A 24,492-nucleotide genomic window follows, 5' to 3' on the forward strand; every position below is an offset into this window, starting at 1 on the left:
CGCGAACGGAGCGGAGAGCAGAACCATCACTTCCGGCGGCGGATGTCGTTGTGGAGGAAGAGATCCCGCATGGGGATCCATCGCAAGATGGCGGAGTATCCGGTTCCGGTGATGACGTCACTTCTGGCGGAGGTAGCGGAACGACCAGAGAGAGAACCACAACGCCTCGGCGATCGGGCAGTGCTTCCCGATCACCTGTGTCAACAAAGAGCTGGCGGGCTGCGAGGAGAGCTGAGACGGGTGAGGCCCAACCAGCGGCACGTCCGCACAATGATACGGGACTATCCGAAGGCAGAGAGCGGGTCGGAACCCCGCGGGTGCCGATTCCCTGTCCCTATGCCCAACCCCACGCCCTAGCTAATGCCCCTGTCCCAGTCACCTGTTCCCGGGGATCATCATCCAGTTTGGGGGTGTCGGAAGGATCTTTGGGGGTTGGTGAGAACCGGACTGGGGAAAGACTGAGCAGTTTTGATTCCGGGGAGGGCTCAAGGGAAGGAGGACAATTGGGACAGGTATCTAAGTCCCGGTGGGTGCCGGAAGAGGAGGATATACCTTCTGGTGAGGCCCCGAAACACGAGAGGTGGTCCAGGCCCCGTTCTTCAGGGACTTCCGGGGTATGCTCCTAGGGGAATACAGAGGAGGGGGACTCACTAGAGTTGGGGTCTGAGGAACGTAAGGAGACCCGATGGTGGGCTCCCTTATTTGAGGGATATGTGGCCTGGATGGATCGTACGCGATTCCTTATCCGAAGGGAGGATATAGTGGATTACTGGTGGGCATTAGGAGAGTTCACACCCGCGCAGAGGGAAAGGGAGCTACAAGAGAGGTGGTTCAAAATTGAGCGCAAGGAAATAGAGCCCATGGGTCCTGACATCCTATCAGACCCAGTAGACCCTGATGAGCCCCTATCATGGGTGCTGCCCGGACGGGCAGGGAATGCTGAGCTAACCCGGTGTAGCCGGGCCGAGAGGGCCATTATTGCCAAATACCAGGCGTCCCACGGGTTGGAGTACCCGTATGTCCCTGAACCCCTTATGGAGGAGAGTGAGGCAGAGGATAGGGGATATGGCACTGATAAGGAGGAAGGATCAGGGGAAGAAGATTGGGATCCTGGCGGGCTAGATGAGAAGTGTCACCCAGAGGGTTACAGCATTGCTGCTTTAAGCCCAGTGGACCATGCTGTGTGCAAGCCACCGTAAGAGGGTATGGTAGTACCAGTAATGGATACTCCATCAGGGAGTAATCCGGGTTGTTATCCTCTAACGTTAGGATGTATCTGTTATGTTTATGATGAAAAGAGATATGTACTGTAATGTGTGTTGTTATGTTTTGCAGTGCTACCTGAAGGAAGGTTCCGCAAATTTAGATCCCAGCCGGGTCGTTGGGTTCCACCAGGGGGAGAATGTAGCCATGTATAAAATTGGTGTACATATCTCTTTCTCATGCTGGCAGTAAACCTGGTAAGTATGCAGGAATGCCAGTAGTTATCATGGAGGTTTGCCCTCACACCCTGGTGAGGTGTCATATGTCCCATAGGAAGTGACAACATGCTGTGTGTCCACGGTTAGTGACATCAGAGATGTGCCTGTTCCTAGGTGATATAAGACACAGCACTGCCAAAAGTTAGTGAAGTTCCTGTTGTTGACTGCTTCTGTTCAGTAAGAGGCACATGGAGGTCTGCAACATTGTTGCAGTAGTCTGATGCAGAGCTGTGAGTCTGGCAGCACAAGGCAGACAAAGAGGAGCTGGTGATTCTTCCTTAGGGGAGAGGTGGAAGCAACTCCATTAGAGAAGGAGGAACCTTTCAAAGGGAAGCACTAATGATTATGTGTGGCTAAAGAGACTACTGCGAGGGGCAGCTAGCCCACATCAAGCAATAAAGATGCATCTGATCAAAGACACCCTCGTGTGTGAGTCTGGGATTACTCTGCAGAGGGAGGCACCACAGAGGAGTTCCTCGCCAGGACCATCCCCATGCGGACGCAGGGACCCTGATGAGGTGGAGGCGCTGCACTGGATCTAGGTAGGACTCAGCACACTACCTCAGCTGCCTGTCTGGACGGGTCCTCCCCATACACCATCATGCGGGAGACTCAGGAGTCCTGTTGCCAACAGGTGCACCACCAGACACTACCACACTGTAATGGGGACTGGTTAGACCACAGGGGCCAATGTGAGATTGGGTGGGTCAGGCCAGTTCACAAAACCCGTTACACATTTATATTAAAACAAATAAGAATACAAATAAAAAGATCCTCCTTTACAATCATAAGGAAAGAATCATATATTCAGACAAAAATACAGATAATAAGGAATAGAACATCACATAAAACACATAGTTCTCATTATCCCTAATCTCATTGGCTCTTGCAAAATGTAAGGGACGACGATTGATGAATCTCGGAAATATGAGATAGAAAAAATTAGTGAAGAAACAACATAAGAACCACATTTAATCATAATTCATATCTAAAGACATATGGCAATAAAGTATATATGCTAAATTACCTTCTGTCAACATATATATACAAAGTACATCTAAGGCACAAATCATGTGCCATATATAGAACAGATATTAAAGACAGATGTTCAATGAACAAATATTTCCAAAAATTTAGAGGAAAGCACTCAACTCAAAATCCACATTTAAGCCTTGAGGAATTAATGTTTTCAGAGAGAAAATCCAAAAACTCTCTCTCTTTTTCAGTGCAACATTTCTATCTCCACCCCTCCAATGGGGCAGCACATGTTCTAACACTGTGAACCTCAGGCCCGATGTATCACCCCGATGTTTCAGAATGAAATGATTAGATAATAAATGAGTAGTAATACCTCTTCTAACATTACCGATGTGTTCAAGAATACGTGTCCTTACAGGCCTGGTGGTTTGGCCTACATATTGTAGCCCACATGGGCACTGTATGAGACATATAACGTAATCTGTTTTACATGTGATAAGTTGTTTTATTTGGAATTTCTTTTTGGAAACATTTGACATTACCCAAAATTTATCATCAGTTCTATATTTACACGCCATACACGTAATACAACCAAAGAAACACTTTGCTTGAGAGAGCCATCTATTTCCTTCTTTTATGACTTTTGGTAATGCACTAGGTGCTAATTTGTTTTTAAGTACATTAGCTTTTTTGAAAATCTCCACTGGCTGTTCAGGAACTATATCTCCAAATATTCAGTCATTTTTGACAATATGCCAATGTTTACATATGATTTTGACTATTTTCTCTGACTGTCTATAATAACTTGTGAGAAAAGAAAAGTCAAAATTCTTATTAGATTTTATTTTTAATTTATCATTCAAAATATCTTTTCTTTCTAGACCCCCTGCTTTATCTGCTGCATCTTGAATGATCTTAGCCTCATACTTTTTTTCTTTAAACCTATTCTGCAAAAAAATGGACTGTTTGTTGAAACTGTTGATGTCAGAACAGTTCCTCCTATCCTCCTTAGTTGGCCATATGGCACATTTTGTAGCCATTTAGGGTGATGGCAGCTTGAAGGTGATATGTATTTGTTAATATCAACATCTTTGAAGAAAGTCTGTGTGCTGATTGATCCATTCTCAATGAGGTCTGTTAAGTCAAGGAAATTAACCCTTTCTCGACTATACTCACAGGTGAACTTGAGATTGAGTTGGTTACCATTTAGATAATGGATAAATCTCACCAGACTCTCTTCATCTCCTCTCCAGATGAAAAATATATCATCTATGTATCTTCGCCACAGGCACAAGTCCGCACCGAACTCCGCAATAGACCAAATAAAATCCTTTTCCCATGCACCCATGAAAAGATTTGCATAGCTGGGTGCGAACTCTGTGCCCATGGCGGTGCCACACTTTTGGAGATAGTATGGCCCCTCAAACATAAAATAATTATGTTCAAGGATAAACTTAATCCCATCCAGGATAAAATTAGCCTGTTCATGGGGCATGTTGGAATCTCTCGACAGTGCTCTGTCTATAGCTTCATGTCCATCTCTGTGGCTAATACACGTATATAATGAAGTTATATCCCAAGTTGCTAAAAACCACCCTTCTTCCCACACTTGACCATCTAAAGTGCGTAGGATATCCGTCGTATCTTTAAGGTACGATGGAAGCTTCGTCACATATTTTTGCAGGTAAGTATCTATGTATGCAGATAGATTGGACGTCAGAGAATCGATTCCTGCTATTATAGGTCTCCCTGGGGGTTGGTAAGACTCTTATGGAGTTTGGGGAGGTAATAGAAAATAGGTCTAATGGGATGTTCTCTGTAGAGAAAATCATATTCACTTACAGTTATTACTTCATCCACCTTCCCTCTATCTAGCAGTACTTTTATCTCATTCAAGAAATCTAATGTCGGATCCTTTTTTAATGATATGTACGTATTAGTATCACCTACAATCCTATTGGACTCAATAACGTAGTCACTCCTGTTTAATATCGCAACTCCCCCCCCCTTAATCAGCGTGTTTTATAACCACACTGGTATCTTCTTGAAGGGTATTAAGTGCTTCTCTCTCACTTTTATTCAGATTGTTATCAAACTTGTTTTCTGACACAACTAGCTTATCAAAATCTCTCTGTACTAGTTGTGAGAAAACATCCAGGTTTTTCCCTTTCATGTGTTTCGGGTAAAATGTGGATGGCAGCCTTAACCCAGAGTGCACCAAAATTGGTCTTCCCTCTAAAGGTTGATTGGTGGTATTTGTAAGGGAATCTATTTTTAAATTTTCGTTAGTTCTTAGTTCCACTTCTTTTTGTTTAAAGCATCTTTTAATCGTGAGTTTCCTTAGAAATCTCTGAGCATCTATAAAGAGGCCAAAGCTGCTTGGATAAATTTGGATAAATTGTGTGTTACCTTTTTACCTTGGCTTCGTGTCTCTCTCTTCTGAGATTGTACTACCTCCTACCTGCTCCAGCCTGTGACCATCCACCTTAGTTAGATAACTGCATATTTATTTTTAGCATATTGTGAGTGTTCACTTGGGAGCTTTCCACTATTTGTGTTTTGTTTAGACAATATTGCACTATGTAGTCTTTATTCTTTTTTAAGGTATCATCGCTCCCCTGGTTCTTCTTTGCCCAGAGTGACTAATTCAGCCTATCTCTTACTGTTCATCTCTTACATACTGGTACCCGCCAGTAGGATTAAGACTGCAGGGACCCCTGCTGTGTTAATTCGATGGGCCATTAGTCTACCGCAGCAAATGTTGAAAGGATTTCAGGGAGATTTCGCAAACCAATTTGAGAAATGGTCGGATAACGGCCACTGCATCTGTAGTTCTCTTACTATTGCTATGTACTGAACTGGGTCTGATTTGTCGTGGCTCACAGGCTTATAAATGCTTTGGCCAAAGAGTTAAACTAAATGACCTTTTTTCTAGAGAATATACCGCATTTCCTCGATTGTAAGACGCCATCGATTGTAAGACGCATCATCGAATTGGCCCTTACAATGGAAGAAAATTATTTTTTCACTTACCATGTTTCAGGAGAGGTCCCATGTCAGTGGAGGAGGAAGTGGGTGGCGACAGCAGGACAGGTCCCACATCTGCAGATGGTTGAAGATGGAGAGCAGGCAACAGTGCGACGGTAGGACGGGTCCCAAGTCTGCTGGTGAATGAAGGTAAGAAGACAGTATGCAGTGGTGGCTGGGGCAGAAGATCATAATAGCAGGAGAGCTGAGCAGGAGCAGAGCGGCATAGGGGAACGGCTTGGGAGGTGCACACTGTAATCGGAAGTCAGACACCGGTCAACTTCCGGTGTTACAGTATGCACCTCCCAAGCCGTTCCCCTATGCAGCTCTGCTCCTGCTCAGCTCTCCTGCTATTATGATCTCCTGCCACCGCCCGCTGTCTTCTTATCTTCATTCACCTGCAGACTTGGGACCTGTCCTGCTGCCGCTGCACTCCCGCCTGCTGTCCATCTTCAATCCTCTGCAGACGTGGGACCTCTCCTGCCACCGCCCGCTTTATCCTCCGCTGAAATGGGACCTCTCCTGAAACATAAGTGAAAAGAGGGGTTTAGTACTGCAGACACTTTTTTTTTTTCTTTCATTTTTTTTAATACATCGATTCTAAGACGCACCCCTATTTTAGACATGTGAAAATCAGAAAAAAGGTGCGTCTTAGAATCGAGGAAATAGGGTATAAGTATTTTACTATGTATTTTTGTCATATTGGACGTAGCATTGGGCTTCTCTGTCGCTTGTTGTATACATTTGCCATGCTCAATAGCTCTCCTTTGTGACACTTATATACATATATATTTTGTGGGGGCTCAGGGGTTCCCAAAAAGAGCTTGCTTGGGTTCTGTGTGTTGTTTAACTTATTTTCAGCTGTCTCAGCTGTTGAAGGTTAGTGGCCCCTCCTTCCCAGGTTTTAAGCCCGCCCCTCCCCACTTCCCAAGGCAGAAGGTCCTTTTCATTTTACTGGATATAGATCCAATGTTGGTCTTTCTCCCTCCTCATAGAGGTAAATGAGAATTTTAATCCTAATAGAGGTATATTAGTATTTTATCTGGTAGTGTTAGAACCTATGAACTGGGTCTGCCTTGTCGTGGCTCACAGGCTTACAATGCTTTGGCCAAAGCGTTAAACTAAATTACCCCTTTTAAAGAGAATGTATAAGTATTTTACTGTGTATTTTTGTCATATTGGATGTAGAATTGGGCTTCTCTGTCGCTTGTTGTAATGCTATGTACACATGAAGACAGTGCTGGACCAGTGCATGAATGCACTAATCAATATGGCTACTATAGCTTTGAACTGTGATATATGACATATTATTTATCTATTTAATCTATTAAAATGTTTGCATGTGTCAGGAGAGTTGCCGCTATGGAGAGTGGTGGGGGTGGAGTTCACAGCGGGGGCTATAAAAGAAAGGGCAGGAAGTGAAGCATCTTCTTTTTCCCAAGCAAGGTTCCTACCTTGCCTGCCCTTTTTATCATTATAGGATGTCCAGTAAGTTCATTTTATATGTGTTGATTTTAAAAAGGTGGAAAAATATATAAGTATATATAAGTATAAAAAGGGAAAGCAAATGGGATAGGTAAAGAGAAGTAAAGGAAAATTAAAAAGAGACAGAGAGAAAGAAGAGGTGTTGGAGGTGATTAGGTCTGAGAAGTCTTGTATATAATCTTGTAAATTCCCTGCTGGTGGATGGTGGATCTTGTCATACTGCACCTGGTACGTGGATCAGTTTTCAATAGCTTATGGCTGTGGTAATGGCACCTCGAAGCTGTAGCTATAGAGGTACTGTAGGTGTTCTCCTTGTCATGATATATGTCCTGTGATAATGGTGTTGGATGATAGGGGAATGCCCCTGGGTGGTGCAACCTGACAATATTGTTAGTGTTTGTAACTTTATAAATAAAAGCTGTGGTTATTAAAAACCCATTCAAGTTGTCAGTGTTTTATTTTAGTGGGCAGGGGTGTTATATACTGGACCCAGGCTCAACTCTAGCAGATCTTAAACCTTTATTCAATACTGCCTTGTACCTATCCCAACCATCCATAGCATTATAATCCCTTATAATATTGGTAACTAAGGAGTTCTAAAAGAAATATGGAACAGAAAAATTAAAGTTCAGCATCCTTCATGCTCTCTAGTGATATACCAAGAGACTGGCACACTTTGTCTGTGGGGTACAGTTGCCTTTCATTGCAATAGACAAGCAGGTTGGGGATATTTATTGTGCCTATATTATAAATGGCCGTACAAGGAGTTGTATGTCTTTAGTACTATAAATATCACAAGTGTGCAATATTTCATGCTAAAACAAAGCAGGTTTTATCCCCTTCAGAGGAAAGATTTTTTTTTTTTTTTTTAACATCAAGTCTGTCTAAAATAGACAGCACTGGCAGTTTCAATAAATATTTGTAGCAAAAATTCTAGATTGACTGGCAAACTTCTTTCATCCTAAGCAATTATCCGAGTACGAAATTTAAGTTCAATTATGTAGGGTTCCAACATCCTATTACTGCTAAAAACAGCTTGGTAATTTTACTTTTGTATGTCAAAAGGTTCTTTCTAAACCAGGGATTACAGGAAAGTAACTTTTTCCACATTATGCCTTATATTATGTTATTTGCAAAGATAATTTCTAAGCGTTCAAAATAACTCGTATTTTCCAAACGTTTACCTATTTTAGCTGCGTTGCTCTCGTTTGTTTTTCATTTTTTTTCGTCTGTTAACTTTCTTTTCTTCTTTTGCAACTATTATCATTTGACTGCTTCTTTTTATTCTCCTCTACTACTTGTTGTATATCCTCGTCTCGGATTTATTCTCTTTCTCTTCTCCCTTATTTAAAATGAGAGGTAGGTGAGAAAATAACCCTCACAGAATAATACTGTTTTGTAATAATATTTTATTAACATAACATAACAGAAGTAGTAAAACTGCAACAACTTTAGTATGAATGAAACTTGGACAAAAGGTTGAATATAAGGCAATTACAACAATATAAATACTACTAGCTGAGAGACCCAGCGTTGCCCGTGAGTTAAATTTCCCGCTCCCTTCTCTCCCCCTCTTTCTCCGTTCTCCTCCCCTCCCCCAGAGGGGAGGGACGAACAGTGGACAGGAGGGGGGGACGAACAGTGGACAGGAGGGGGTGGACGGACAGTGGACAGTAGGGGGGGACGGACAGTGGACAGTAGGGGGGGACGGACAGTGGACAGGAGGGGGGGGCAGTGGACAGGAGGGGGGGGGGCAGTGGACAGGAGGGGGGGCAGTGGACAGGAGGGGGGGGACAGTGGACAGGAGGGGGGCAGTGGACAGGAGGGGGGGGGACAGTGGACAGGAGGGGGGGACAGTGGACAGGAGGGGGGGGAAGTGGACAGGAGGGGGGGGACAGTGGACAGGAGGGGGGGACAGTGGACAGGAGGGGGGGACAGTGGACAGGAGGGGGCGGACAGTGGACAGGAGGGGGCGGACAGTGGACAGGAGGGGGGACAGTGGACAGGAGGGGGGAGGCAGGAGGGGGAACAGTGGACAGGAGGGGGCAGTGGACAGGTGGGGGGGGAAAGTGGACAGGAGGGGGGCAGTGGACAGGTGGGGGGGGGACAGTGGACAGGAGGGGGGCAGTGGACAGGTGGGGGGGGACAGTGGACAGGTGGGGGGGACAGTGGACAGGAGGGGGGGCAGTGGACAGGAGGGGGGGCAGTGGACAGGAGGGGGGGAAGTGGACAGGAGGGTGGGGAAGTGGACAGGAGGGGGGGAAGTGGACAGGAGGGGGACAGTGGACAGGAGGGGGGGACAGTGGACAGGAGGAGGGGGGGGGTCAGTGGACAGGAGGGGGGACAGTGAACAGGAGGGGGGGGGACAGGAGGCAGGGACAGTGGACAGGAGGGGAGGACAGTGGACAGGAGGGGGGACAGTGGACAGGAGGGGGGGGGACAGTGGACAGGAGGGGGGGACAGTGGACAGGAGGGGGGACAGTGGACAGGAGGGGGGACAGTGGACAGGAGGGGGGACAGTGGACAGGAGGGGTGTGGGACAGTGGACAGGAGGGGGGGCAGTGGACAGAAGGGGGGGGGACAGTGGACAGGAGGGGGGTGGGGACAGTGGACAGGAGGGGGGGACAGTGGACAGGAGGGGGGGACAGTGGAAAGGAGGGGGGGGAAGTGGACAGGAGGGGGGGAGGGGACAGTGAACAGGAGTGGGGGACAGTGAACAGGAGGGGGGGGGGACAGTGGACAGGAGGAGGGGGGGGGTCAGTGGACAGGAGGGGGGGACAGTGGACAGGAGGCAGGGACAGTGGACAGGAGGGGAGGACAGTGGACAGGAGGGGGGGACAGTGGACAGGAGGGGGGGGCAGTGGACAGGAGGGGGGGGCAGTGGACAGGAGGGGGGACAGTGGACAGGAGGGGTGTGGGACAGTGGACAGGAGGGGGGACAGTGGACAGGAGGGGGGGACAGTGGACAGGAGGGGGGGACAGTGGACAGGAGGAGGGGGGGTCAGTGGACAGGAGGAGGGGGGGTCAGTGGACAGGAGGGGGGGACAGTGGACAGGAGGGGGGGACAGTGGACAGGAGGAGGGGGGGGTCAGTGGACAGGAGGGGGGGACAGTGGACAGGAGGCAGGGACAGTGGACAGGAGGGGAGGACAGTGGACAGGAGGGGGGACAGTGGACAGGAGGGGGGGACAGTGGACAGGAGGGGGGGACAGTGGACAGGAGGGGTGTGGGACAGTGGACAGGAGGGGTGTGGGACAGTGGACAGGAGGGGGGTGGGGCAGTGGACAGGAGGGGGGTGGGACAGTGGACAGGAGGGGGGGTGGGACAGTGGACAGGAGGGGGGTGGGACAGTGGACAGGAGGGGGGGTGGGACAGTGGACAGGAGGGGGGTGGGACAGGAGGGGGGTGGGACAGTGGACAGGAGGGGGTGTGGGACAGTGGACAGGAGGGGGTGTGGGACAGTGGACAGGAGGCAGGGACAGTGGACAGGAGGGGAGGACAGTGGACAGGAGGGGGGACAGTGGACAGGAGGGGGGACAGTGGACAGGAGGGGGGGACAGTGGACAGGAGGGGGGGACAGTGGACAGGAGGGGGGGACAGTGGACAGGAGGGGTGTGGGACAGTGGACAGGAGGGGGTGTGGGACAGTGGACAGGAGGCAGGGACAGTGGACAGGAGGGGAGGACAGTGGACAGGAGGGGGGACAGTGGACAGGAGGGGGGACAGTGGACAGGAGGGGGGGACAGTGGACAGGAGGGGGGGACAGTGGACAGGAGGGGTGTGGGACAGTGGACAGGAGGGGTGTGGGACAGTGGACAGGAGGGGGGTGGGGCAGTGGACAGGAGGGGGGGGTGGGACAGTGGACAGGAGGGGGGGTGGGACAGTGGACAGGAGGGGGGTGGGACAGTGGACAGGAGGGGGGTGGGACAGTGGACAGGAGGGGGGTGGGACAGGAGGGGGGTGGGACAGTGGACAGGAGGGGGTGTGGGACAGTGGACAGGAGGGGGTGTGGGACAGTGGACAGGAGGGGGTGTGGGACAGTGGACAGGAGGGGGTGTGGGACAGTGGACAGGAGGGGTGTGGGACAGTGGACAGGAGGGGGTGTGGGACAGTGGACAGGACGGGGTGTGGGACAGTGGACAGGAGGGGGTGTGGGACAGTGGACAGGAGGGGGTGTGGGACAGTGGACAGGAGGGGGTGTGGGACAGTGGACAGGAGGGGGGGACAGTGGACAGGAGGGGTGTGGGACAGTGGACAGGAGGGGGGTGGGGCAGTGGACAGGAGGGGGGTGGGACAGTGGACAGGAGGGGGGGTGGGACAGTGGACAGGAGGGGGGTGGGACAGTGGACAGGAGGGGGGGTGGGACAGTGGACAGGAGGGGGGTGGGACAGGAGGGGGGTGGGACAGTGGACAGGAGGGGGTGTGGGACAGTGGACAGGAGGGGGTGTGGGACAGTGGACAGGAGGCAGGGACAGTGGACAGGAGGGGAGGACAGTGGACAGGAGGGGGGACAGTGGACAGGAGGGGGGACAGTGGACAGGAGGGGGGGACAGTGGACAGGAGGGGGGGACAGTGGACAGGAGGGGGGGACAGTGGACAGGAGGGGTGTGGGACAGTGGACAGGAGGGGGGTGGGGCAGTGGACAGGAGGGGGGGTGGGACAGTGGACAGGAGGGGGGGTGGGACAGTGGACAGGAGGGGGGTGGGACAGTGGACAGGAGGGGGGGTGGGACAGTGGACAGGAGGGGGGTGGGACAGGAGGGGGGTGGGACAGTGGACAGGAGGGGGTGTGGGACAGTGGACAGGAGGGGGTGTGGGACAGTGGACAGGAGGGGGTGTGGGACAGTGGACAGGAGGGGGTGTGGGACAGTGGACAGGAGGGGGGGGGAGAGTGGACAGGAGGGGGGGGGTACAGTGGACAGGAGGGAGGGTACAGTGGACAGGAGGGAGGGGACAGTGGACAGGAGGGGGTGACAGTTGACAGGAGGGGGGGACAGTGGACAGAAGGGGGGGGACAGTGGACAGGAGGGGGGACAGTGGACAGGAGGGGGGGCAGTGAACAGGAGGGAGGACAGTGGACAGGAGGGAGGACAGTGGACAGGAGGGAGGGACAGTGGACAGGAGGGGGACAGTGAACAGGAGGGGGGCAGTGAACAGGAGGGGGGGGGGGACAGTGGACAGGAGGGGGGGGGGACAGTGGACAGGAGGGGGGGCAGTGGACAGGATGGGGGGGCAGTGGACAGGAGGGGGGGGACAGTGGACAGGAGGGGGGGGACAGTGGACAGGAGGGGGGGACAGTGTCACACACACACACACACACACACACACACACGTGTCTCAGTCCCGTGCGGCGCTCAGTGGCGCCCTTCTCGGGTGCAGGCCCCGCCCCCCGCAGTTCTGTGCGGCGCCCTTCTCGGGCGCAGGCCCCGCCCCCCACAGTTCCGTGCGGCACCGTATGGGTGAGGGGGGTGGTGTGGTACGGGTGAGTGGTGGTGGGCTGCCCCATCCCGGCCGTCCGTTCTGCCCCCTCCCAGCCGTCCGTTCCGCCCCCTCCCGGCCGTCCGTTCCGCCCCCTCCCGGCCGTCCGTTCCGCCCCCTCCCGGCCGTCCGTTCCGCCCCCTCCCGGCCGTCCGTTCCGCCCCCTCCCGGCCGTCCATTCTTCCCCCTCTCGGCCGTCCGTTCCGCCCCCTCTCGGCCGTCCGTTCCGCCCTTTCCCGGCCGTCCGTTCCGCCCCCTCCCGGCGGGGTGAGGGAGGGGAGGCGGGCGGTGGTGTGTGGTGCTGTGTGGAGGGGAGGCTGGAGGCGCAGGGATGTAAGGCGGCGGTTTGGGTGGGAGGTGCTGTGTGTGTGTGGTGGTGTATGCGTTTGCGGCAGTTGAGGCTAGGCACTCGGCGCCACGAGGGAGGAAGGGGGTCCTTCCGGGCGCAGCCATCTTAGGCACTCGGCGTAAGTGAGCGTCGGGGAGGGAAGTGAGTGAGTGCTGGGGAGGGAGGTGAGTAAGCGCCGGGGAGGGAGGTGAGTGTGATGGGGGGGGAGAGGATAGAGAGAGAGTGTGTGTGTATGTGTGTGGCCGAGGGGGAAGAGAGTGGCAGTTGGGTGGCGTCAGACTCACCAATCTGATTGGCCAGAGGCTGAGGACCAATCGGATTCGCCGCAGCTGGTACCAACCTTTTGATTTTATATATTAAGATGGGGCGTATTCACTAAACCTCGATAAGTAATTTATGGCACTATAAATGTCCTTATAGTGCGATATTACCTGTGTAGCTATTCACAAATCTCAAATAACAGGGCAATATCGCACTAAAACGGCTTTTTAGAGTACTATAACATTCTGGCTAAAAGAAGCCGTATGATAAGCCAAAAAATGGCCGAAATTGCATTTTTTTTTTGCCATATCGTACTATAAAAACTTGCAATATTTGCAAAGACTTGCAAGATGCATAAAGAGTTTCTTTAGTTTTAATGCACAAGATTGATACAGGTGGCCAGCGGGGATCCCCTGAAGACCCGCGGGGAGCCCCGCATCTCTGGGGAGCCCTGCTGGCCTCTGGTATCAATCCTGTGCAATAAAAATAAAATTGCAGCCAGTTTCATTACCTTAGCGGCTAACCGCCAAGGTAATGAAAGGGTTACATAGCAGGCACTGCTATGTTGGTACAGAGGGTGGGTGGAGCTTGTAGTTGCCCCAGTGTGGGTGTTTAGGCCTTGCTGGAGGGTGGCAGTAGAAGGTAACCCCTTCATTACCTTAGCGGTTGCAACCACTAAGGTAATGAAGGTCTTAACCCCTCATGCTACCCTACCGCATGGCCTAAACATCCACCCAGGGAAACTACTACCTTCACCCACCCCCTGTACCAACAACAGGAATGGGTAAAAGTGCCATTAACCAAAGATGGCTAATAGCGCTTTTCCCCATTCAAATTTTTTTTTACAGTGTAATACATTAAAATAAATACAACCTTCCGCTTCCCCCTCCCCCTTCCCACCCCAACACAAACATTACAGTAATAGGCACAATTTGTATTATCCAGATACGGATAAAACTGCATTTGCCCATTAAAAATAAAACCAGTCAGAATAAAGTAAATTAAAGTTCTACTTACCCCTGCTAGGATGAAGGACGCCCTCATCACCATCCTCCACATCCTTGTCTTCCGTGGGCAGCAACATTACAATCAAACAAACTAACCCCCTTAATCACCTTACCAGATAGTAACCGCTATAGTAATTAAGGGATTAACCCCCTTACTAGAATATGGGCATAGTTTCCCACTATGGCAGTCAGTTAGCAACCTAAAAAATAAAACAAGCACCAAAAATACATAACAATTAAATAAAAACAAGCATTTGGAAAAAAAATGCATTTCTTGTCACTGTGAATATCTATGCCCTTAAAGGGGCATAGATAAGCACATTGGCAGTCAATGGGCAACCTTAAAAACACACAACAAAAATACAATACATAACAATGAAATAAAAAAAACAAGATTTGCCTAAACATGCATTGCTTGTCACTATGTTTATCTATACCCTTAAAGGGGCATAGATGAGCACATTGGCAGTCAATGGGCATCCCCCAAAAATCCACAATTAAATAAAATCCAATCCATGTGTTTCTTACCTTTGATGTCTTCACCCCGTCCTACGTGAGCACCAACTCTTGACCCTTGACACAAAGCTCCTCAAACAGCTGAGGCGCAGAAGTGATGATCATATCTTGATTGAAGAGACGTCTCCCCAATAAGTTCTTCATTCTTTTCTCCTTTCTTCATTCTTTTCTTCTTTTTCTTTCCTTCTGTCCTTGTAATCCAATGGGGGCGCATGTTGTACTGTCGGCTTCTTGGCATCAAATGAGATGGGACAGGCCTTATATGAGGCCTGTGATGTCACATTTGAGTGTCAAATGGTACACCCCCAATCCAATTGGCTGGTGTACCATGTGACAATTTTTTTTTTTTTTTAAAGGATGTGAAGTCGAGTGAAGCTATCCAGTCAGGAAGGATATTCTTCCCTCGACTTAAAATGATGTCACCAAACAAAAAATGGCTGCCATCACATGGTAATCTAACCAATCAGATTGGGAGATATACCATTTGAGGCATCACATGGTACACCCCCAATCTGATAGGTTCTAGTACCATGTGACAGCTGTATGGAAGCAGGGGGTCTCCTTAGCTGAACCGCATTAATTTGAGCCTCAGGGACCATCTGCTTCCCTAGTTACAGGCCCCGATATGGTGTGCTGGTATCTCCTGCAGTATTTAAATCACCCGGTCATGAAGGCTGTGACTCAGAGGATTTAAAAATGGCGGCAATACCGGCACCCAATAACAGGCCCTGTAAATCGGGAAGCAGGGGGTCCCGAGACTGAAATCAATGCGGTTCATGTCAGGAGACCCCCTGCTACCATACACTTATTTAAATGAACATTTAAACTGTACGATCGCCTGTAAGAGCCGTGCATGGAGACACAGCTTCTCTGTGCAGCTCTTCCAGGCTGCAGTTTAAACAAACACTTTCAGTGCGATAATAATAATACAACCCCTTCCCCCACAAAAAAAACCCAAGCAGTACGATCTTGCATTTTTTGACCGCACTTTAAAAAAATTGCATTTTTTCTTAGTGAATACCGTTTGGAGACACGTTTCATAGTGCGGTAAGACAATGCAAAGCAGTACGATCTTGCATTTTTTGACCGCCAATGCGCTGAATTTAAAGTTGCTCGCCAATGCACTGAATTTATCGAGATTTTGTGAATAGGCCCCTATATTTCTATGTTTATTTTAGAGTTATGTAAGCAGGTAATAGGGATAGATGTGTAGGAAGATAAACCTGGAAGGGAATATATTTTTATATTTATTAGACAACTCACATAATAGAAAATATGTCCACAGGCACTTCAACAAAGTTATGAAATAAAAGTTTTGTATTTTTTAGTATAGCATTGCACACAGGTGATCGAAGTGATGCTTTGGGCCCCTCTCCCTCTTTATAGATTAATTTTAGATTACATAATAAAAAGAATCATTAAGTTTAACATCTTCACTGCCACACCCATTGCAAGGCACGTCTGGTAGCCAAGGACATGTCATTTTCAACGTTTCTTGTTTGCATAAAAGGCATACAAAATGTGTTTGAGTAATCTGTGGGCGACCTTTGGTCGAGGAGTGTTTTTGTTAATATGTTTCTTTTCCAGGGAGAAAAAAAATAACACGTAAAAGATATTTCAAACATTGTTAAGATATACAGTAGTCAGTTTGGAAAATATTAACAACATTTCAATGATCAGAAAAGTGTCGGTTTGGCTTCAATTACGGACATGAGAAACATCTAAATGAAAAGTGATGAACAGAGCAGTAAGTATGAAGGATGTTAATCTGCTCAATTTCTTTTTGTCTGGTTAAGCAGTTAAGGTAACTTTATCCAACGGTCTATTTATTAGCAAAGGGTGATTAGTTAAAAGTTGTTTTCCATATGTTGAAATAATTTATGCAGCTCACATAGCCATCTTTTTCAAAAGGCAGAATGTACGTGAGTGATCCCAAACAACAATGTTGGTGTTGAAGGTCATTTTGCTGCAGAACTGGATTATAACAGACATGCTATATTTTTCTCTACATGTGGTATTAGATGAATGTCTTATGGTCACTTGGGAGCTATTAGAATAAACTGTCCCCTTGTGACTCGCAACAGAAACAAAGCAGCTGAAAAACAACCAGCAAGAACTTCAACAAGCTCAGAAATCTTATGTATCTGTAACTCATGTGGTCTAATATAATGGATGTATTTCTATTAAACAGACACAGCAAATAAAAGAGAATATTCTAGTGAATGAAGCTTATTATTTTATATAAAGAAGGAAATGTATCAACTCTTTTTTTTAAATAGACGCACAATATTTTATATTAAACAGATCATTTCTGAGCCGACATAGGTGAGTCCCTTTTTAATCTTTATTAAAAAAAGATATCAATTCTGCCTATATATTTGATTTGACTAATATGGCTACAATATTACTTTCTTAAATAAAAGGAACAATTGTCAAACGTCTATGAAATTTGTAAGGTTTTATTTAATTTAAGGATTTATTTATATATTACAGTACAATATATTGTTGGTAATGCAAATAAGTAGCTGAAGTCATCTGATAAAGCTATGGGCATGACCACTGTTGATTTCTGTGGCAACAAAACTAAAAAGGCCAAGCTTCTCACGTTCAAAGAGCACAAGAAACACATTGCAAACACTTCAGCTATGTATATACTGGAAACCAAGTACAGTATAGAATCCACATCAGCCTTGGGGAGAAGAGCTGCAGAAAATATGTTGAAAGTGAATCATATTTCCCTGTTATGTGCTCACCTGCTGTTCCAAGATCAACTCCACATGTTAGAATCACTAAAGTTTTTCACAGTGTAATCTTCTTCGTACTGCAGACAGGGAAGATGATAATTTGGGAATAGCAGAACCTCACAACGTGAAAGCTTTGGGGGAAGGAAAGTCAGAGAGTGAAAGTGACTTTTCTTTAGCAGCCATAAAAGAAAAGGCAAGCACTGTGAAAGTTCATAAACAAGTTCTTCAAAATGCCTTTCATGCAGTAGACAATAAAAAATGGACGTGTCCCAGGCTTATTTTTCTTTTTTCACTCTCTGCTGCGACCTAGCACGGCAAAGAAATTAATAAGTACAGTAACAGTGTTTCCTGGTTGTTGGTATTTTTCATAGCTGGTTGCCAAAAACAATGATAAACACTGCATATACTGTAGCTCATGATCATGATATAATAAAAAATTAATTAAGGTTACAAAACACTCAGCTTTGCATCACTTAGTAAACATACAGGCAGTCCTCGTTTTACAACACTTCGTTTTACAACGAATGGCTTATCCAACGCTATGCAATGCATACCTATGGTCATTTTTACAACGCCAAAACGGCTTATCCAACGCTCTTACGACGCTTTGCAAAGTTGTTTGTGTATATAATATATATATTATACTATATAATATATTATATTTTTATATTATGTTATATTATATATATAATACAGTATATGCACTATATAATTTGTGTGTGCTGCATATCTTATTGTCTGCATAAAATATTTTGTGTATTTTTGCATTAAAAATGCCTTCAGGAACAGAACTTTTCATTTAAACAGTGTTCCTATGGGAAAACGTGTTTCGCTTTACAACGTTTCGCTATCCAACGCCATTTTGAGTAACGCATTGTGTCGGATAACCGAGGACTGCCTGTATTGTGAATTTATCTGGTTGGTTCCTGACTTATTTTTGTTATATTGGTAATTTTTTATGGGGTCATAAAATAAGTTCGGCTGTGTATGATTTGTTGACCTCTTTACTGCTGATTGAGTCAACACTGATGTACAAATTGAGACCTTTCTGGCAGTGGCATTGCCCCTCGAATATGTATTTTCATTTAACTTAAGAGGTCTCTTCTATTAAGTCCTTTTGAAAATCCGTAGTGCCCTGGAACCTTCTTTGTTTATCTGCTTTGGAGTTTGTCATTGCCAGGAACTCCCCTGTTCCAGGAGCACCGGTCAATAGCAAGTATTTTTTTGTATTACATTATGGTGTGCAGCATTATCCTTGTCTTTCATCATTTTCATTTAACTTCACATTGTGTCCTCCTTCCCTAAACAATATTACTTTTACTTAAAGAAAACAAAAAAAAACCCATCTAGTATAATACACCCAAATAAGAGACTGATAAGGTTTCCAATGTTCTGTAAATTGTAGTTTTACCAAAGCAGAATTCTTATATTGGTCAACTAAAATATATCACATCGGGCAACAAACCTACACATGATTTTTTTAAAATTTGTAATGAAGATGTTTATAGCATTATTCTTTACTCTCTGGCACTCTGAGCTCAACGTACCAGGAATGGAAGATTTCACCACGGGCTGCAAACAGTGTTTAAGAGAGTGAGCGCAACAGTTTAAAAATATGCCAATAAGGAATTTGTTTCAGAGTTGAGCAGTACCACCATGTGTTGATTTTCTTTGAGACGTTTGTAGCAGTACTATTGATGAAGCTAAATGGCTCGATGATTAGGGTGGGAACTATTATTTTTGTCATGGTTCAAATTTTACTGCTCTAGTCGTGATTTTATCAGCACCTGTTTCTAATTACACTGATCAAGAAGTGCATGCAATTTTAATTGCAAGGGTGCTTGATTTAGTAATGGATTATGAGCAATTTGAAAATGTGTTAAATATTTATGCACATGTTGTAATAATGAAAGCATTTCCAACATTAATGAAAAAAAGTAAATATACTGTATATCTAATCCTCCTCACCTGGCTCTAATGGAGTTTACATCAAGTCGGATACTTAGATGCCGGTGCTCAGTCTCTCATACCTGTTCAGGGTGCTGGATCGTGCAGGCTGGGTGTGGATATACAGATAGAATTATGATGGGTGCTAGGAACTTTTATATTTCCTACAAGAGCTTTATTCACATCTGTTCTTATTGCTTGCTATATAACAGACAGACTTCTCTTCAGACATTAACTAGTGTCAAATAATATGGTTACAGTGAGAGACTTCAATGGGTAGCTCTCACTCCTATGCTTGGAAGGTACTTATGCTTGTTTCCCTTAGTATTGGTTAGACTGGCAATATCCCACATAGTTTCAATAATGCCCTACTTCAGGTGGACCCTAGACCCTTGTTGGGACACGCACTATTCTCTGGGATCACTATACCATTTTGGGGCATGGCATTCTTGGGCTATACTTATCGGGTCGGCAGTTTACTTAGGACCTTTCAGTTGGGTCGATCAAGTTATGCTCTAGAGCAGGGGTGGGCAACCTATTTTTCAATGTAGCCACAGGTGTGGGCAACCTATTTTTCAATGTAGCCACAGGTGTGGCGAATTAGAAGTGAAAGTAGCCACACCATGTAAAAATTGAGGTATTATGTTGTGCATGTGAAAATTTTAAACAACACACACTGTTTGAATAAGTTTATAAATTCTCAGACCGCAACCCCCCTCATCCTCATCTCACACCACCACTACCCTCTTCATCATCATCTCCTCACCCCCTCATCATCATCTCATTTAAACCCCCCTCATCACCATCTCATTTAACCCCCCATCATCATCTCCCCAAGCACCCTTCATCTCCCTCTCCCCCAGCACCCTTCATCTACCCCTCCCCCAGCACCTTTCATCTCCCCAGTCCCTTTCAGCAGTTCCCCTCATCATCAAGCACCCCCCCATGCCTTCCAGATTGCGGCTGTGGTGGCGGCGATGGAAGAAGCGGCGGCGGTGGTGGCGGGACTAGCCAGGAGGGGGAGGGGAGCACATCAGCCAGTCAACTTCTGCTACTAGAGCAGGCTCAGGGGGGAGGGAGCGCACGCATCACAAGTGCTGAAGCAGGCTCGGAAGGGAGGGAGCACGCACATTACAAGTGCTGGAGCGGGCAGGGAGGGAGCATGCGCGTCACATGTGCTAGTACAGGCTTGGAGGGGGATGGGGAAGGGAGGGGAGCGCGTCACACCGCTGGAGAGCGCTCCTTCCCTACCAACGAAGGGGGGTTGAGGGGGCCGTCGCGGGCTGCACAGGTTGTCCCGGCGGCCCCGTATGTTGTACAGTAGTTACATAATTCGCCACAAGTGGTGAATGGCGACAGGGTTGCCCACCCTGGCTCCAGAGCTATTACTCTCTGCTTAGAACATGCCTACTCCTCTACTGGCAAGATAATCATCTTGGGCCATAACTATGGGTTCTAACTATATAGGGCACGTTCCTTAACTGAAAACAATACATGGTGACATGACATCCTTAACACACATATTGTAACTATACAAAACGCACAGTGAGGCTTGAGTCTGAATGCTGAGGAACCTGCTTCTAGAACATTGGGAGGATCTATATATACCCTTCTATCTCCCTATAGGACATGATTGATCACAAGACATACAAAGAAGGGGCTATCCCTTTCTGCATAGTCATCCTGCATCACAAGAGGGGGAGGGGAGGAAACCGAGTGACCACACACAGTTAACTAATTATGGCTGTTAACCCTTATAATAACTAGTAATCCCCAAAGAGGAGCTACACTCTCCCCTATCAAAATATGATATTGTCCCGAACATCCTTTAAATATACAATGGGAACAACATTACAATACTTAAACATATATATTCTAAATGCATAGCATAATACATACAGCCGCATGCATTTCTTTTCTTTTTCTGTACCTAGGTTAACCACAATATTAGGCATGGTATAATACTAATAATATATTTACATTTTCAGTAGATACAGGGTTGCAATACTTAAACCATACTCTTTCTAGATACGTGATATACTACCCTTGTCCTGTCTCACCTATGTAGTAACAGTCCTCTGGGCATTTCATGCACATGATGAGGTACACGACATTGCTAGAGGAACAGGTGTCGCATACTGCACAGGGGGGAGGGATAGGCTTCAGTCAGATACATTCCAGGATGCACTGTTTTTAAATAAAAACCTTTCTTGCTTTATCCATTGTAACACCACTGGAAGAAGAGATCAAAAGCTTGCACAAATATAAGCATTTTGTTAGCCACAGAACGGTATTGTCTATTCGTTTTTGATTATTACACTCGGCTAACATGGTACAGATACCTCTACACACACACATAGATATATATACACACATGTATATATCTATATATATATTTCTCTAAGGATATCTGCACATCCCTTTGTGATAGGCTGAATGGCCTGTCACTCACCCAATGACAGCTAGTGAGGATGCACATCCCTCCCCTTCTGTGATAGGCTGAGTGGCCTGTCAGTCATGCAGGAAACACTGGGGGAGGGGATTATAATGGCAGTGGGGTACAGAGGGAGAGTGACAGGTGTTAATGTCCTAATTAAAGTAATCTATATCATCTTTGATAGGCTGAGAGGCCTGTCACTCACCCATGGAAAGCCAATGTGACTGCACATCCTGTGTAATGAGACTGCACATTTGCTGTGTAACATCTTAAATGTCACATATGAAGTGTCTGTGGAGTTCGAGTTGGAGGTGAAGAATACAAGAATTTGACTCTGCACTTCATCATAAACTCTGCAATTATGTATGAGAACTTGGCTTTCTAAATTTCTCTGGCAATTTTTTCACATCTAAAGACTAACTTTCTAAGCTGCTGTGTAACCTTTGCCCTCCCAGACCAGGAGAGTAAAGACAAAACATCCAAATAGACAGCATTTTCCTATCTCCTCCTTCAAAGTCCCAGGGTGATCTGGGTAATTATTGGGGTTCCCTATTTTTACTTTATATATGGGGGACCCGTTATAATCATTGATCATGTCATGTGTTACTAATTTATGCACATTCTGTGACTTTCAGCCTTTGAAGTTTTTACGAATTCAATTATTTTAAAATACATTTTTTTTAAACTTTATCGTAAATATTCACTGGTGGGTAACAATGAGTATCTACATTTTAATTAATGTGGCATTAAAGCTGCAGTTCAGTCTATATCCTGCATGTGTGTTTTTTTTAATAAATCAGTTCTGTAGTAAGAAATAATACTTTTAGCATTTTCTGTTTTTAAAAAAACAACTTTGAAAGACCAATTTTCTTGTATTCTATTTTAACAAGCATTTGCTAAGGCACTGCCCCTTCATGGCCTGTCACAAACCCAGGCACACCCCTTTGTCAGCACTGCCCTCCCTCTCTCTAAACGTGCACTAGCATCTGGTCACATGATCTTCCTCATACAGGAAGCTGGAGAAAAGGGATCAGCCATGCATAGCAGCTCGGATAGGCGATTTCAAACTTATTACAGTGTTTATTCCATTCATTGCACGTGTATATAATGTAAAATTGTAATAATTCCATTTATAGCAAACGTGTATATGTGAATATTATTTAGATGTATATGTATGTTACTGAAATGTGGAGTGAGTGTGTAGGTAAATACACACAATACACTTCCACTGCATATATATATATATATATATATATATATATATATATATTATATATATATTATATATTATATATGTATGTATATGTGAAGTTATGTGAGTAAAAAAGTGACAAAAACCCTCCATAGCAAGGCAAATAGCAAATGGAAATATTACTGTATGCTCATTTGTATGTATATATATATATTTATATACACACACACTTCAAATACGGATAGTGATTCACGTAAATGATATATATATTCACTTTCTGGGAGTATAAGAGTGACTGTCCTGTTGTTCCTTTTTTTGTATCCATCATTGAATGGTATGCACCCTCTCTTTACGTTTATTTTATACTAGCTGAGAGACCCGGCGTTGCCCGGGATGTAATGTTCCCGCTCCTCTCTCTCTCCTCACCCCTCCCCCTCTCTCTGTTTGTCCCCCATTCACATCAATCCAGTTCCCCCCCTCCCTCCTTTACAGCTTCATGCAGTGTGTGTGCGTCAGTCATTGTGTGTGCGTCAGTCAGTCAGTGTGTGTGCGCGCGCGTCAGTGAGTCTGACGCAGAAACACAAACACACACACAGACTGACTGACGCACACACACACACACACAGTCAGTGTGTGCGTGTGTGTGTGCCTCAGTCAGTCAGTGTGTGCGTGCGGCAGTCAGTCAGTCATTCAGTCAGTGTGTGGGTGTGGGGGTGTGCGCGCGCGCGTCAGTAAGTGTGTGTGTGTCAGTCAGTGTGTGTGTGTGTGTCAGTCAGTGTGTGTGTCAGTGTGTGTGTGTCAGTGTGTGTGTGTGTGTGTTAGTGTCAGTGTCAGTCAGTGTCAGTGTGTGTGTGTGTGTCAGTGTATGTGTGTGTGTGTGTACCATTCATTGTGTGTGTGCGCGCGCGTCAGTCTGTGTGTGTGCGCGCGTGGGTGTGGGGGGGTGCGCGCGTGTGTCAGTCAGTGTGTGTGTGTGTCAGTGTGTGTGTGTGTGTGTCAGTGTGTGTGTGTGTTTGTTTGTGTCAGTGTGTGTGTGTGTATCAGTGTGTGTGTGTGTGTGTGTGTATCAGTGTGTGTGTGTGTGTGTGTGTGCAGCAGTCAGTGTGTGTGTGTGCAGCAGTCAGTGGGTGTGTGTGCAGCAGTCAGTGTGTGTGTGTGTGTGTGTGTGTGCGCGCGTCAGTCTGTGTATGTGTGCGTGTGGCTGTGAGGGGTTGTGTGCATGCGGCTGTGAGGGGTTGTGTGCGTGCGTCAGTATGTATGTGTGTGTGTCAGTCAGTGCGTCAATCAGTCAGTGTGTGTGTGTGTGTGCGTGCGTCAGTCAGTCAGTGTGTGCGTGCGTCAGTGTGTGTGCGTGCGTCAGTCAGGGTGTGTGCGTGCGTCAGTCAGGGTGTGTGCGTGCGTCAGTCAGGGTGTGTGCGTGCGGCTGTCAGTGTGTGTACGTGTGGCTGTCAGGGTTTGTGTGCGTGCGCCAGTCAGGGTTTGTGTGCGTGCGCCAGTCAGGGTTTGTGTGCGTGCGCCAGTCAGGGTGTGTGTGCGTGCGTCAGTCAGGGTGTGTGCGTGCGTCAGTCAGGGTGTGTGCGTGCGTCAGTCAGG

This window comes from Ascaphus truei, chromosome 2 (assembly GCF_040206685.1).
Source record: "Ascaphus truei isolate aAscTru1 chromosome 2, aAscTru1.hap1, whole genome shotgun sequence".
Taxonomy (NCBI): Eukaryota; Metazoa; Chordata; class Amphibia; order Anura; family Ascaphidae; genus Ascaphus; species Ascaphus truei.